The sequence below is a fragment of the Rhinolophus hipposideros genome, assembly GCF_964194185.1.
Source record: "Rhinolophus hipposideros genome assembly, chromosome: 26".
Classification (NCBI taxonomy): Eukaryota; Metazoa; Chordata; class Mammalia; order Chiroptera; family Rhinolophidae; genus Rhinolophus; species Rhinolophus hipposideros.
This window is the reverse complement of record NC_138072.1, coordinates 12,668,426-12,682,292: the sequence shown is the minus strand read 5'-3', so window position 1 is coordinate 12,682,292 and position 13,867 is coordinate 12,668,426.

The following is a 13,867-nucleotide window of genomic DNA, read 5'->3' as shown; positions in this document are numbered from 1 at the left end:
GGCAGCCACACAAATGTGTTGCTCAGATCTTCCACTGGAGGGAGTAAGATTGAGGACGCCTCCAGTTGGATCCACTGGCTTGGGGGCCTGGCTTCCCCCGGGACTGGTCCTCGTCAAAGACTGAGCAATGCGCCTACGGTGGCGGCCCATTCCTGCAGGATGGGGGCTCCTGAGATGAGCCACTGTGGTTCAGAGATTCCCCATCAGCTCCGTAGACACTTTCTCAGAACGTGCTGAAGTCGGAGGCTTTCCAACCTCATATCCTTCCTTCTCCCTCCCCTACACAGGGGGCAGTGGGAGGGCGCTTTAGTCTTCTCCTGCCCCCTCCCCTTTATCCTTCCGACATTTCCCCCAGTAGACATCTCTTGCCATTATTACTGGCTTCCCAGGGGGCCTGAACTAACATGGTTCTGCACAACTCTTTTTTTGGTTTGTTTAACAGGATTTTATTGGGGAACATTGTGGACTTTTTTCCAAGTCAAGTTGTTGTCCTTTCAGTCTTAGTTGTGGAGGGCGCAGCTCAACTCTAGGTCCAGTTGCCATTGCTAGTTGCAGGGGGCGCAGCCCACCATCCCTTGCGGGAGTCGAAACCGGCAACCTTGTGGTTGAGAGGATGTGCTCCAACCAACTGAGCCATCTGGGAGCTCAGCAGCAGCTCAGCTCAAGGTGCCCTGTTCAATCTTAGTTGCAGAGGGCGGAGCCCACCATCCCTTGCGAGACTTGAGGAGTTGAACCGGCAGCCTTGTGGTTGAGAGCCCACTGTCCCATGTGGGAATCAAACCGGCAGCCTTCGGAGTTAGGAGCAAAGAGCTCCAACCGCCTGAGCCACCGGGCTGGTCTGCACGACTCTTTAACTGGCCCGTTGTGAAGGCAGAGGCAAGGCTTGTGTGACCTCCAGGCCATTTTGGCCTACCTCTGGGACATCACGCCTGTCCTCAGACTTGGGCTGATGGGCCAGCACATCTTCACCCCACATGGGTTAGATAAGATTTTCTCTTTTGGCAAAAGTTCCCACTTGGCGGTTGTTTATCTTGCTGACTATTCCTGGCTGGTTTTGCTCCAAAACAAACACCAGCCCAAATCAAAGATGAACACATCTAGAGTTGGCAGCCAAAAGCAGCTACCATCCAAATAGGTACCTCAGCTCCACCCATTGTTTTAAACAGGAAAAGGAACCTTCTGGTCCCGCAAATCACACCTGGTCATGGAGAGATAACGGCACACTATATGCTTTCAGAAAAGCCACACTTTAAAAGAGGTGTGTGTGTTTCATGGTATTTAAGCCAAGATTTGAATGTCAAAGGGAGTGTATGTGTGGCACTGTATCATAAATAATATGACAGATTCTTTCTTATCACCCCTAAGATACCAAAGAGAGGAATAGAAATAATATGGGTCTCTGGCCAGGTTGCTTCGCCGTATTTCTATATCTCTGTATGGTGAGAAAATTGGGAAGGGGATGCGTCGAGGGTACCAACGTAGGCAGAAAGCCCCATCAATGTCAAACACACTTTCCCGTGGCATATCTGTGCAGTGAGGACACAGGAGCAACCACAAAAGGGCACCTGCCTCTCTGAGACTAGCAGATCAACCCTCAGAATTGTCCTGTTCCTAGAATCGAGGTTAGTCATGCAGAGGGGGCTGGAATGTGACCTTGAGCCTGCTGCTTGGACCGTCTTCTCACCTCCCCTGTGAAGTTCTAGACCCTGGGCTGAGTCACCTCTCCCATTGACCTTGGCAGATTTCCAGCCTCGTGTCCCGGTGGCTCCCTCCCACCTAGCTCCTGTATCTCGGTGGCCATTTAGGGTCTACTCTGCTCTTGCCCTTCACTTGTACCCATGAACCTCTTTCTTTCTGCTCTGTGGTCTTCACTGCTGTGTCCAATATTTCAATGAAACGCCCTCTCAAAGTGTAGCAATGACTTTCTTGTTGAACCCAGTGGTTCCTCTTAGAATCTGTTGTCCCTCGTCTGCCTACAGCATCTGACATCCTGGTCACCACTCTTTGGCCTCCCCTCCTCCCAAGACCTCCATGGCCCTGCCCTTTCCCAGGCTCTTCTGCCTCCTGGATTCCTTTCCTCCTCTCTCCCACTTGGTTGATCCTCAAGGAAAGATTTTCATCCCTCTTGTTTCTCAAACTTACCTCTATGTGGGCACCTTCTTCCAGCTACTTGCTGATGGCTTGTAAATACTGAAAGCAAGAACAGCTCACATTTACTCAGGACCTGCTGTGTGCTAACACATCTGTTCTTTTGTGGGTTGGGAGAAAAAGCATTACTTTAAGACGTTGGCACAGAGTACTTCTCAGAAAGACAACAGTGTTGTTTTAGGAATTCAACTCCGAGGGTGTGTCTGGCAGGAGAAGAAGCCTCTGGGTTTGGCAGGGGAAGGCTGATGGGGGAACGTCTTGGAGGTGAGATAGCTCCATGGACGGAGGTTTGGCTACTAGTACCCAGTTCCCCATGTTCCTCTAATTTCTTTTTAAAAAGTCCCTCAGGGAGTGACGTCATAGGAATGGCAGCAGCGGGGTGCACTTTTTGAGTTCTCCTCAGGATCTTATCACAAATGGGACATATAACTCATCAAAGGACTCTCTGCTCATCACGCAGAACAGCTAAGAGACTCGTGGAAGGATTACTTGAAGGAGGGCAAATTGGGCGATCGGGGAAGAGGGAAGGGAGCAGAGTGGAGACGTGTCCCGCATCTGCGGCTGTGGGGACGTGGACCGCATCTGTGGCGGTGGAAACGCGGCCAGCATCTGCAGCTGCAGAGATGCAGGAGATCCCAGGACGGAACAGAGAACACAAAAACAAGGAGGTGGGCTCTTTCCCTGCGTCCCACAGCTGATCTCTCCCGCCAAGGGGGCAGTAGGTGGGCCCAACGTCAGACAAAGGACACAAACTTCATACCTGGGCCCCTCCCCCTGCTCTTCCAATCCTACCCCCACCCTTCCAGAAACTTAAACTGGCCCCTGAACTGAGGAGTAGTCTCAGATTACAGAGGAGCCTTAGTGCTCAGACTCTGGGAAGACTGACAGGCAGCTCTGACCCAAGGAAGAGGCTGGGAAGAGTGTGATTTTTGCTGGGCTAGGAGAGAAGACTCCTCCAACCCCAGCCACCACCTTTTCCGGCCTGCAGGAAGAGTGTGACATGGCTGGGCTGGGAGAGAGAAGACCCCTCCATCCCCAGCTCCCACCCTTTCTGGCTTGCCTAGGGCGGGGCAATTACATCTGCGGAGGCACTCCCAGGGATCAGCAGTAAGCGGCAGACGCAGCTCCTGGCTTTCAGCAGCTCAGAAATCTCCTGCCACACACACACGCAGAAGAAGGGCCCAAGACTAAGGAGAACTGGACACAGGGCTGGTGGTGCTACTCTCAGTGTGCATACGTGCAGGCAAGGGCAGAAACTGCACTGACTTTGTAAAAACTACCGTCCAGACCCCCACACATCTAAACCTGCAGTCCCAAAGTCACTCTGGGTATCAGGTGAAAGGCTCTACCTGCACAATAGGCAGGGAACTCTTTGGTACAGCAGAGGACAACCTGGAGATTACTTGGTGGGCTTAAGCCAAGACTGGCTCTGCTTTTTGTTTTGCTTTGTTTTGTTTTGTTTTGTTTTGTCTTTATATCTTTGATATCTTTGCCTGTGATGAGTGGGGGTTGTCGGTTGTTTTTAAATGTGAATGTATTTGATTTTTTCTTTGTTGTTGTTGTGCTTGGTGATTTGCTTTGTTCTGAAATTGCTCTACCAGGGCCCAGCTTAAGAGGCACAAGATTCAACATATCCAGGGGCCAACTCCAGACCAAACCAGAGTACTACCGGGTTTGACCTACAAGTCACACACCCAGAGGGAATTCTCTGCAGGCACAAGAACCCATAGAGGCCAAACCATATTTAAGCGGTCAACCCTCACGCAGCAGAACACCCTGCGGTGGGCAGAGCCAAGTCTCACAACTAGTCAGCCTAGGAGTTAACCCCACCTACTCACAAGTGAAAAGCAATTAAAGATCTTCTTTAACAGGACAATATACACAACACAAGAGTCACCTTTGGAGCACATGCAGAGGAGAAGAATGAAGTAGTGCAAGTCAAATATAAAGGACACAGACTACATAAGATAACCCAGCAAGAACTAAGAACTCTAGGATATTTACCTAATACATCAAAACAAACACAGAGAGTCAGCCAGAATGGGGAAACAAAGAAACATGTCCCAAATAAAAGAACAGAGGAAACCTCCAGAAGTGGAACCAAATGAAACAGAGGTAACCAACCTATCAGAGACAGAGTTCAGAACACTGGTGATAAGAATGTTTAAGGAGCTTAGAGACGACATAAAGAAGAATGTAGAAATCATAATGAACAACCAGTTAAAATTAAAGAACACAATTACTGAAATTAAGAACTCACTTGAAGGAATTACCAGCAGGTTAGATGAAGCAGAGGATCAAATCAGCGACTTAGAAGACAAGTTAGCAGAGGTCACCCAAACAGAACAACAGAAAGAAAAAAGAATAAAAAACAATGAAGATGGTTTAAGAGACCTCTGGGATAACATCAAGCACAACAACATGCGCATCATAGGAATACCAGAAGGTGAAGAGAGGAAGCAAGGATTAAGAACATATTTGAAGTAATAATGTCCGAAAACTTCTCTAACCTGATGAAGGAAACCAACATACAAGCCCAGGAAGTGCAGAGAGTTTCAACCAGGATAAACCCAAACAGGTCCACACCAAGACACATTATAGTTAAAATGGCAAAGCTTAAAGACAGAGAGAATCCTAAAAGCAACAAGAGAAAGACAGAGGGTTGCATACAAGGGAACTCCCATAAGACTATCAAATGACTTTTCTACAGAAACATTGAAGGCCAGGAGGGAGTGACAGGAGATACTCAAAGTGATGGAAAAAAAAAGCCTACAACCTAGATTGCTTTATCCAGCAAGGCTATCATTTAAACTTCATGGAGAGATAAAGAGCTTCCTGGAAAAGAATAAGCTAAAGGAATTTATTACCACCAAGCCAGCATTACAAGAAATACTAAAAGGACTTCTGTAAATAAAAGAAAGATGAAAATAATCTAACTACAAATTTAAAAATGGCAATAACTATGTACCTATCGATAATCACTTTAAATGTAAATGGATTAAATGCTCCAATCAAGAGACATAGGGTGGCTGAGTAGATAAGAAAGCAAGACCCTTGTATATGCTGTATACAAGAGACTCACCTCACATCAAAAGACACACACCGGCTGAAAGTGAAGGGTTGGAGTAAGATATGTCATGCAAATGGAAATGAGAAAAAAGCTGGAGTTGCAATACTTATATCTGACAAAATAGACGTTAAAATGAAGAACATATTAAAAGATAAAGATGGGCAGTATATAATAATAAAGGGATCAATCCGACAAGAGGACATAACCCTAGTAAACATCTATGCACCCAACATAGGAGCACCTAAATATATAAAACAGGTACTGACTGACATAAAGACAGAAATCAACAGTAACACTATCATAGTAGGGAACTTCAACACACCTCTGACAACAAGGGACAGGTCTTCCAGTCAGAAAATCAATATGGAAACAACAGCCTTAAATGATACATTGGACCACTTGGATTTAATCGATATTTTCAGAGCATTTCAATGCATTTCAATGCATTTCAATGCTGTAAAATACATGTTCTTCTCAAGCACACATGGAACATTTTCCAAGATAGACCATATGTTAGGCCACAAAACAAGTCTTGATAAATTTAAGAAAATTGAAATCATATCAATTGTCTTCTCTGACCACAGTGCTATGAAATTAGAAATGAACTACAGGAAAAAAATTGGAAGACACACCAATTCATGGAGGCTGAATAACTTATCACTAAATAATGAATGGGTCAAGCAGGAGATCAAGGAAGAAATCAAAAGATATCTCGAGACAAACGAAAATGAAAACACGACAACCCAAAATCTATGGGATGCCGCGAAAGCAGTCCTAAGAGGGAAATTCATAGCATTGCAGGCCTACCTAAAGAAACAAGAAACATCACTAATCAACAGTTTATCTTTACACTTAAGGGATCTGGAAAAAGAACAACAAAATAAGCTCAAAGGGAGCACAAGGAAGGAGATAATAAAGATCAGAGCGAAATAAATGAAATAGAAACCAGAAAAACAATACAAAAGATCGATGAATCCAAGAGTTGGTTCTTAGAGAAGAAAAACAAAATTGACAAACCTTTAGCCAGACTCATTAAAAAAATGAGAGAACCCAAATTAATAAAATCAGAAATGAAAGAGGAGAAGTGACAACAGACACCGCAGAAATACAAAAAATTTTAAGAAATTACTATGAGCAACTATATGCCAACAAATTTGACAATCTGGAAGAAATGGACAATTTTCTAGAGGCGTACAACCTTCCAAGGCTAACTCAAGAAGAAACAGAGAATCTGAATAGACTGATTACCACCAGGGAAATTGAACCAGTAATCAACAATCTCCCAACAAACAAAAGCCCTGGACCAGATGGCTTTACAGGTAAATTTTACAAAACGTTCAAAAAAGAATTATCACCTATTCTCCTCAAGCTCTTCCAAAAAATCCAGAAGGAAAGAAGACTCCTAAACACTTTTTATGAAGCCACTGATCCCAAAATCAGACAAAGACACCACAAAAAAAGAAAACTACAGGCCGATATCTCTAATGAACATAGATGCAAAAATCCTCAACAAAATATTAGTGAACAGAATTCAGCAATACATTAAAAAGATCATACACCATGATCAAGTGGGATTCATCCCTGGTATGCAAGGTGGTTCAACATCCGCAAATCAATTAATGTGATACACCACATTAACAAAATGAAAAATAAAAATCACATGATCATATCAATAGATGCAGAAAAAGCATTTGATAAAATCCTGCAGCCATTTATGATAAAAACCCTTAAGAAAGTGGGAATAGAGGGATCATATCTCAACATAATAAAGGCCAGGACTGCTTTGCTCCCAACCAAACCGTATCCATCCCGGAAGCTTGCGTGAAACATTTCACCCCAGAACGAGGCAAGCACATTGTATTAGGTGATCTCCAGAATCCCTCACAGTTCCCGGAAGATGTGGTTCTAAATTCAGGGCTTAACCAGCCGATAAGGCAGACCCTCTGCTTGTTTTCCTCTGCTGCCTGCATTTGCTGTTTCATCTTGTTTATTATCCCTGCTTATGGGACTAAAAGTAAAGACAAATGCAAATCCATCATTTTTGCAGTTTGTGGGCAGCTCAAATTCACCTGTTCTTTGCAGTTTTTGGAAAGAAATTTGTTGGGGAAGAGAGATTGGGGAGATAACAGTGTGACGGGATAAGCAGAGGTGAAGGTCCTTGAAAGCCCAGGCCGGGTGTGATCAGCTGCTCAGGAATGTGAGAGACACTTTGAAAGGTGCTGGTGTTGGAGTTGAGTCTTAAGGAAAGCTTAGGACTTATCCAGGCTTCATGTCTGCTGCTCCATCTGCCAGGAAACCACTCCCTCAGCAATTTCTGTGGCTGGTTCTTTTTTTTTTTTTTTAAATTTTTTAAGACAGTTTTTTTTAAGAGTAGTTTTAGGTTCATAACAAAATTGAGATGGTACAGAGAGTTCCCATGTACCCTTGGCCCCCACACATGCATAGTTCCCCCCATATTGACATTCTGTGTTAGCGTGGGACGTGTTACAAAGGACGATCCCATGATGACACATTATATGTTACATTAGGGTTCGGTCTCAGTGTTTTATAGTCTAGGAGATTAGATGGCTGACTCTTTTCATTTTTAAATTTTCATTGCAAATGTCACCTCCTTGAGCTAAAGCATTCATCAATGGATGAGCGCAATGTGTTATATCCATACAGCCTTAAAAGGGAAGGAAATTCTGACACATGCTACAACTTGGATGAACCTTGAGGAAATAAGCTAGTCACAAAAAGACACATATTATGTGATTTCCCTTACATGAAGTATCAACAGTAGTAAAATTCATAGGCAGGAAGTACAATGGTGCTTGTTGGGGGCTGAGGAGAGGGAGAATGGGGAGTTAGTCGGTGCTTAATGGATATGGAATTTAGGTTTGGGTTGGTGAGAAAGTTGTGGAGATGGATGGAAGGTGGTGATAGTCACACAGCAATGTGAATGTACGTGGTGCCACTGAACTGTACACTTAAAAATGGTGAAAATGGTAAATTTTATGTTATGTACGTTTTTCAACAATAAAAATCGTGGATGCAAAGTACAGCAAAGAAACATGTCACTTCCTCAGCGAGGACTTCCCTGACCATTCAGTCTAAAGAAGGCCCCCCTACCTCAGTCACATGGTTACTGTCTGTTTTATTACCTTCTTAATTTCCTGCTGATCATGCACCACAATCTGAAATCATTGTACTTGCTTCCTTATAAGCTTCATGAGGGCAGAGATCGTATCTAGTTGGGTTACAGCTGCATTGGTGCAGCTGCGCCATGCCTGGCACATAGTAGGCACTTAAGCATGATTTGTAGAAGGCAATATTGAAGGCTGCAAAGCACAATAGATATGTCAAGTTGTGATTCATTTCATGTGGCTTTTGTCAACCTGCAAGGATTCCATGTAGAGAGGCTAGTTCAGAACCGAGGACCAAATGCGGCTCACGTTGCTAAAGGCAGCACCGATTGGACTAGGAGTCTCCTTCTGAGAGTGACTAAGGCAGACCAGGAGCGAAGCCAAGAAGTCTCTTGATGAAGTGTCAGCAGGACATGGCTCCCTGAGGCTGCTTTGGACTCCAGGAAGCAGAAACGTCAACTCAGAATGATTCGGACAGTAAGGACAAGGCATCGTCTCCCATGAGAAGAGGTCTTGAGGTCGGGCACTCCAGGGGTTGGCTAACTCAGTGGCCCAGGCTGTCAGCAAGCCCCCCCATTTCTTTCCATACTTCTGCTCTGCCCTTTTCAGCCAGCGAACCTTGTTCTGAGGTCAAGATGACTGCCTTATTTCCTTTGTATCACAGCCAGACACAATTACTCCTGTGGAAGAAGAGAAACGGTCCTTCCTTGTGTCTCTTTTGGGCAAGCGAAGCCATCTTGCACAGGAGTCCCGCACAGAATTGTCCCCCGTGCAAATGCCTAAACTAGTCACAGACAAGGGGAATGGGACCACCATGGCTGGCTTAGACTCATGGAGACCTTGGGATTGGGATGTTCCCAGCCTTCCCCAAGTCACACGGCAAGCTGGTGGTAGATACAGGAACAAAGTTTTGAGATCTTAGGAAGAGGGGGGAGGCCTGTTGGGAAGCCAGCCAGTAGCATCTACCTTAGGGTGACATTGGGGGTTTGAATTTATGTCACAATATCTGTCCTGGCATGGAGATGGAAGCTTGGATCATTCAGGTGGGACTGACCATGGCACACCATGGCAGACCCCAGACCCCTGCTTCTCTTCACCACTGACCTTAGCTTATTTGGCATCAAACGGGCTGCGGAGTGTTTAATGAAATGACACACACCTAGGAGCTTGCCTTGTCTTGGATTTCCAGAACAAATGGCCGTCACTTATTCTTCATCCAGCATGGTGCAAGAGAAGGAACATGAGGTTTTCATTTACACGAGCCTGATTTCAATTCTCATTCCGAAACTCATTCATTCTTTAATTCGACGTATATTTATTGAGCACCCATTTGGATGCTATACTAAGAAATGGGGTATAAGAAATGAGAGAAAGTGTCTGCATTCATGAAGTTTATTATCTAATCTAGGTAGACAGTCAATAAGCATTTTTTAAAATTTTGTTGGGGAGTATTGGGGAACAGTGTGTTTCTCCAGGGCCCATCAGCTCCAAGTTGTCCCTCAATCTAGTTGTGGAGGGCGCAGCTCAGCTCCAAGTCCAGTTGCCGTTTTCAATCTTTAGTTGCAGGGGGCGCAGCCCACCATCCCATGTGGGAATTGAACTGGCAACCTTGTTGTTAAGAGCTCGCTCTCTAACCAACTGAGTCACCCATCCGCCCCCTACAAGCATATTTTTTAAAGTTAATTTCATATACTGGTATGTACTAAGAAGAAAACAGAATAATAAGATAGAGAGTGTTGGAGCCAATTGGCTACCTTAGCTAGGTGGTCAGGGAGCTCTGAGGAGGTGAGAGACCTGAATTATGTGAAGGAAAAAGCTAGAAGGAAGACCTGGGGGAAGAAGATTCCAGGTAAATACAAACGTTCTGAGGCAGGAATGAGACTGACATGTTTAAGTCAGCCTGTGTTACTGGAGTTGGGAGGGCAAGGGAGCGAGTGGTAGAAATGAAGCAAAACGTTCAGCAGGCTGCGTTGGACATCGTGCTGGGAAGTCATCGCGGGGTTTTAAGCAGGGAGGGCAACATGGTCCGGTGATGCTTTCCAACGATTTCTCACACTAATGTAGGGAGCATGTACTCTGGGGAGAGAAGGTAGGCAGCAAGAATGGAGGCAGGTAGAGGTGGAAGGCCACTGTAGTCAACTGGGCAAGAGGTGGTAGGGGCCTGGTCTAGGGGTGGGCTGTGCAGATGGTCAGACATCTTTGGATCCTAGGCCAGTTTTGGTATTAGAGCTCAAAAGTCTCGCTAATGACTTAACCAAACCACTAGAAAGGAGGGTAGAGGAGGGAAAGAGGCACATCAGGAGTGACTCCTCCATCTTTGGCCCAAGCAACTGTGATACACAAATTGGGTGGGCAAGATGGGGAGGAGGGAAGGAACTATTTTGGTGGGGAAGGTAAAAAAAAGTCAAGACTTGTATTTCGGACATGTTAGGTCGTCTAGGGGGATAAGCCATCTAAGTGGAGATGTCAGTAGGGGGTTCAAAGGAGTCCAGAACACAGAGCTGTAGATAGGAACCTGGGCGTCACCACTGTGTGAACGATATTTTAAATCTGGGTGAGGTCACTGAGGGGGAAATTGTAAAAGGAGAAGAGAAGGGGTCCTAGACTCACTAGGTGTGTGATTTGAGCACGTTATTTAGCTTTTCTCACTTGATTTTCAATTTGTCTATAAAGTAGTTTTATAACATCTTCCTTGCAGAGTTGTGATAAGAATTAAGCTAGATAATGTGTGTGAAGGCATCTGGCAGAAGGCTTGGTAGCTTCTTAAAAAAAACGTTATTTCCTTCACTCTAAGAATCCCCATCCCATCCTGTTAGGTAATAAAGGTATTTGTGTGAACTATTAAAATTGGATCTAAGCAAAGTGAGGGTCCAGGACTTGACATTCCTTTTTCTGATTGATCAACTTCCAAAAATTTATTCTTGGGCACTGGGGGATGGATAAAGAAGTTATATCACATTTCAAGGCCAAGAGAGCCCAGATTTCCTCTGGGCAGTGTTGGGGGCGGGGTGGATGTTGGGTGAGAGGAATGGTGCAGGGATGAGAGAGAAAGACAAATGAGAAAAACAGTATTTCAGGCAACATATCATGCAATAAAGGAGGAAACGCTCAGGGTTTGAAACCTCAGTTCTTAGGAGAGTGGAGACACTGGGCCAGAAACAGAGTCATCAATGTGGAGTTTGTTTGGGATGAAGATAGAAGTCATGATGAGATTAGTTTTAGCCAGGCGGAGTACGAGTGGCAGATAGGGCATCTGGAGCGGGTATGAGGCAGACAGCTAAAATTTAGGGGAGTTTTGTAGCTCAGGAGAGAGGCTGGACCAAGAGCTCGAGATTTAGGGGGCCCTTCATGGCGATGATTGAAACCTTGAGAATGATGAGGTCATTGACAAAATCTATGGCGACAGCCTTCTCCGAACAGCACTTTTATTGCTGTTTAATATTTCATGTAGTTGTTTGGCTCCCCCGTTTGATTGTAAACTGCTTAATTGCTTTTACACTTTCTCAGAGGTGACTTGGTAAATTGCCTTTCTTAGCTTCAGTTGCCTCAATTCTAAAATGGGACTAATAATACCTATCATATAGGTTGTTTTGAGGACTACACGAGATCATTACTAGACTGATTAGCATAGTGCCTGAAACACAGCAGGTACTCAGTGAATACTGACTATTCTCATGATGTGATTTATTTGATTCAAAACCAGTAAGTGTTGCATATCTGACGCGTGTATAAGTACTTCTTCCTATTCAAGGTATGTGACAGTGGGAAGGGAGCGCTGAAGGGTTCAAGTTGGGGATGGGGGACGGGTTCTCGTCATATTCCTTCTTCCTGTCTCACCCTGAGGTCACTTCCTGACTAATCTTGGGAGAACCCTCTTCCCTCGTTGATATCTGTCACTCCTACATTGGAGGGGAATGGTAGATTGTAGCAGATTCAGCCGAAAGCAGTATTTTCTGGTTGTCACAACCCACATACTGCCCTGAAGCCCCTCTCTGGCACAAATACCCGGCACTTTGCCCCAGAAGGTCTCCCCCAGCTGGCCACATGGGAAATTGCCAGAGGGCTGGGGGCCCCTGAACAGAAGGTAGAAGCAGCAGGGCCTCATCTTTCCTGGGAACCAGCGTTGGGCAGCCCAGAAGGCCCTAACTTCCCATCTTCCTTGCTCCTTTGCTGGGGCTTAAAGCCACCCCGCCCCTCAGGAGACACCCAAGCTGACAGGATTGTTGTTGCTTGTCTGTGCTCCCAGAGAGGGAAAATGAAGAAGAGTTTTATTGGGTTTCTCTGAGTTTCCTGATGCCAACAGGAGTGCCCTCAGGGTGTCTTTGTGTGCATAGCGTGGAGCTAGCCCTGAGTTATTTTTAGTACCAAAAGAAATCAGCTCCTGAGACCTGGGCCACTGAGCAGGCTCACAGGAATCCAGGCACGTGGAACTCTTGGTCCCGGGCTTGAAGGGGAAGTAGCGGCTTTCCTTGATCTTCCAGCTTTTCCTCTCAGAAGCCACGTTGAAGACCCCATAGGGGATGTAGGCAGGGGTGTGGGGGCATGTGTTCTTTTAGAAATTGCCACATCCATCCCATCTTTCTCACCCTCCCATTTTCCCTGAGCTATTTTGAAACAGCCATGAAAAGGTTTAGAACTAGCTCAAGTTCAGGTAACAGTGATGACCGATTCTCTGCTCACAAAGGTCTGGGAAGCCAGCTGTGCCCTATGTATCCATCGAGATGACTGGACCGAACCATTGTTTGGAAAATAGTAACCATTTCCCCATTTGGCAACATATAGACACGTCTTCAGACACCTCAAAGAATAGCTCAGATTTTAAATAATTAATTTTGACATACTTTCCAGTTTCCAGAGAAGTTTACAAGATTAGTACAAAGAATTTCACTCGAATACAAGTAAATGTTAACATCGGAATACATTTATTTTACCCATTTCTCTCTCACCAGCCATGTTGATACGTGGTAGATGGATGTAATACTATTACCTAATCTACAGGCCTTATTCAGATTTCACCGGTTTTCCCGTCGTCATGTCCTTTTATTTTAAAGTTATTAAGTATCTCTTTGTTTACCCGATAGTGATACTTTTTCATGGTATGCGCCAGTTATTTTATAGCATATCCCTTCATTTGTGTCTGTCTGATGTTTCCTTGTGATCGCATTCAGGCTGTGTGCTTTCGGCAGTAATATCAGAGAAGCCGTGTTCTGCTCTCAGTGCCTTGTAGGCACGTGCTGTCACTTTGTCTCATTATGAGCGGTGTTAGCTTTGATCATTTGGTTAAGGCCGAATGGACCAGGTTTCTCCACTGTAACGTTGTTTCTTTTTCCCTTTTGTAAAGTTACTTTGTAATTATCTTGCGGGATAATCCTTTGAGATTATAAATATACTCCAAGTTTCCCACTAGTTTGAGCATCCATTGATGATTCTGGCCTGAATCTATCATTATGATGATGGTTGCCAAATGCTCGTGTTCTAAATGTATTGTTCGTTTTACAAGTATCTGCTGACTTTCCCCTGGAAG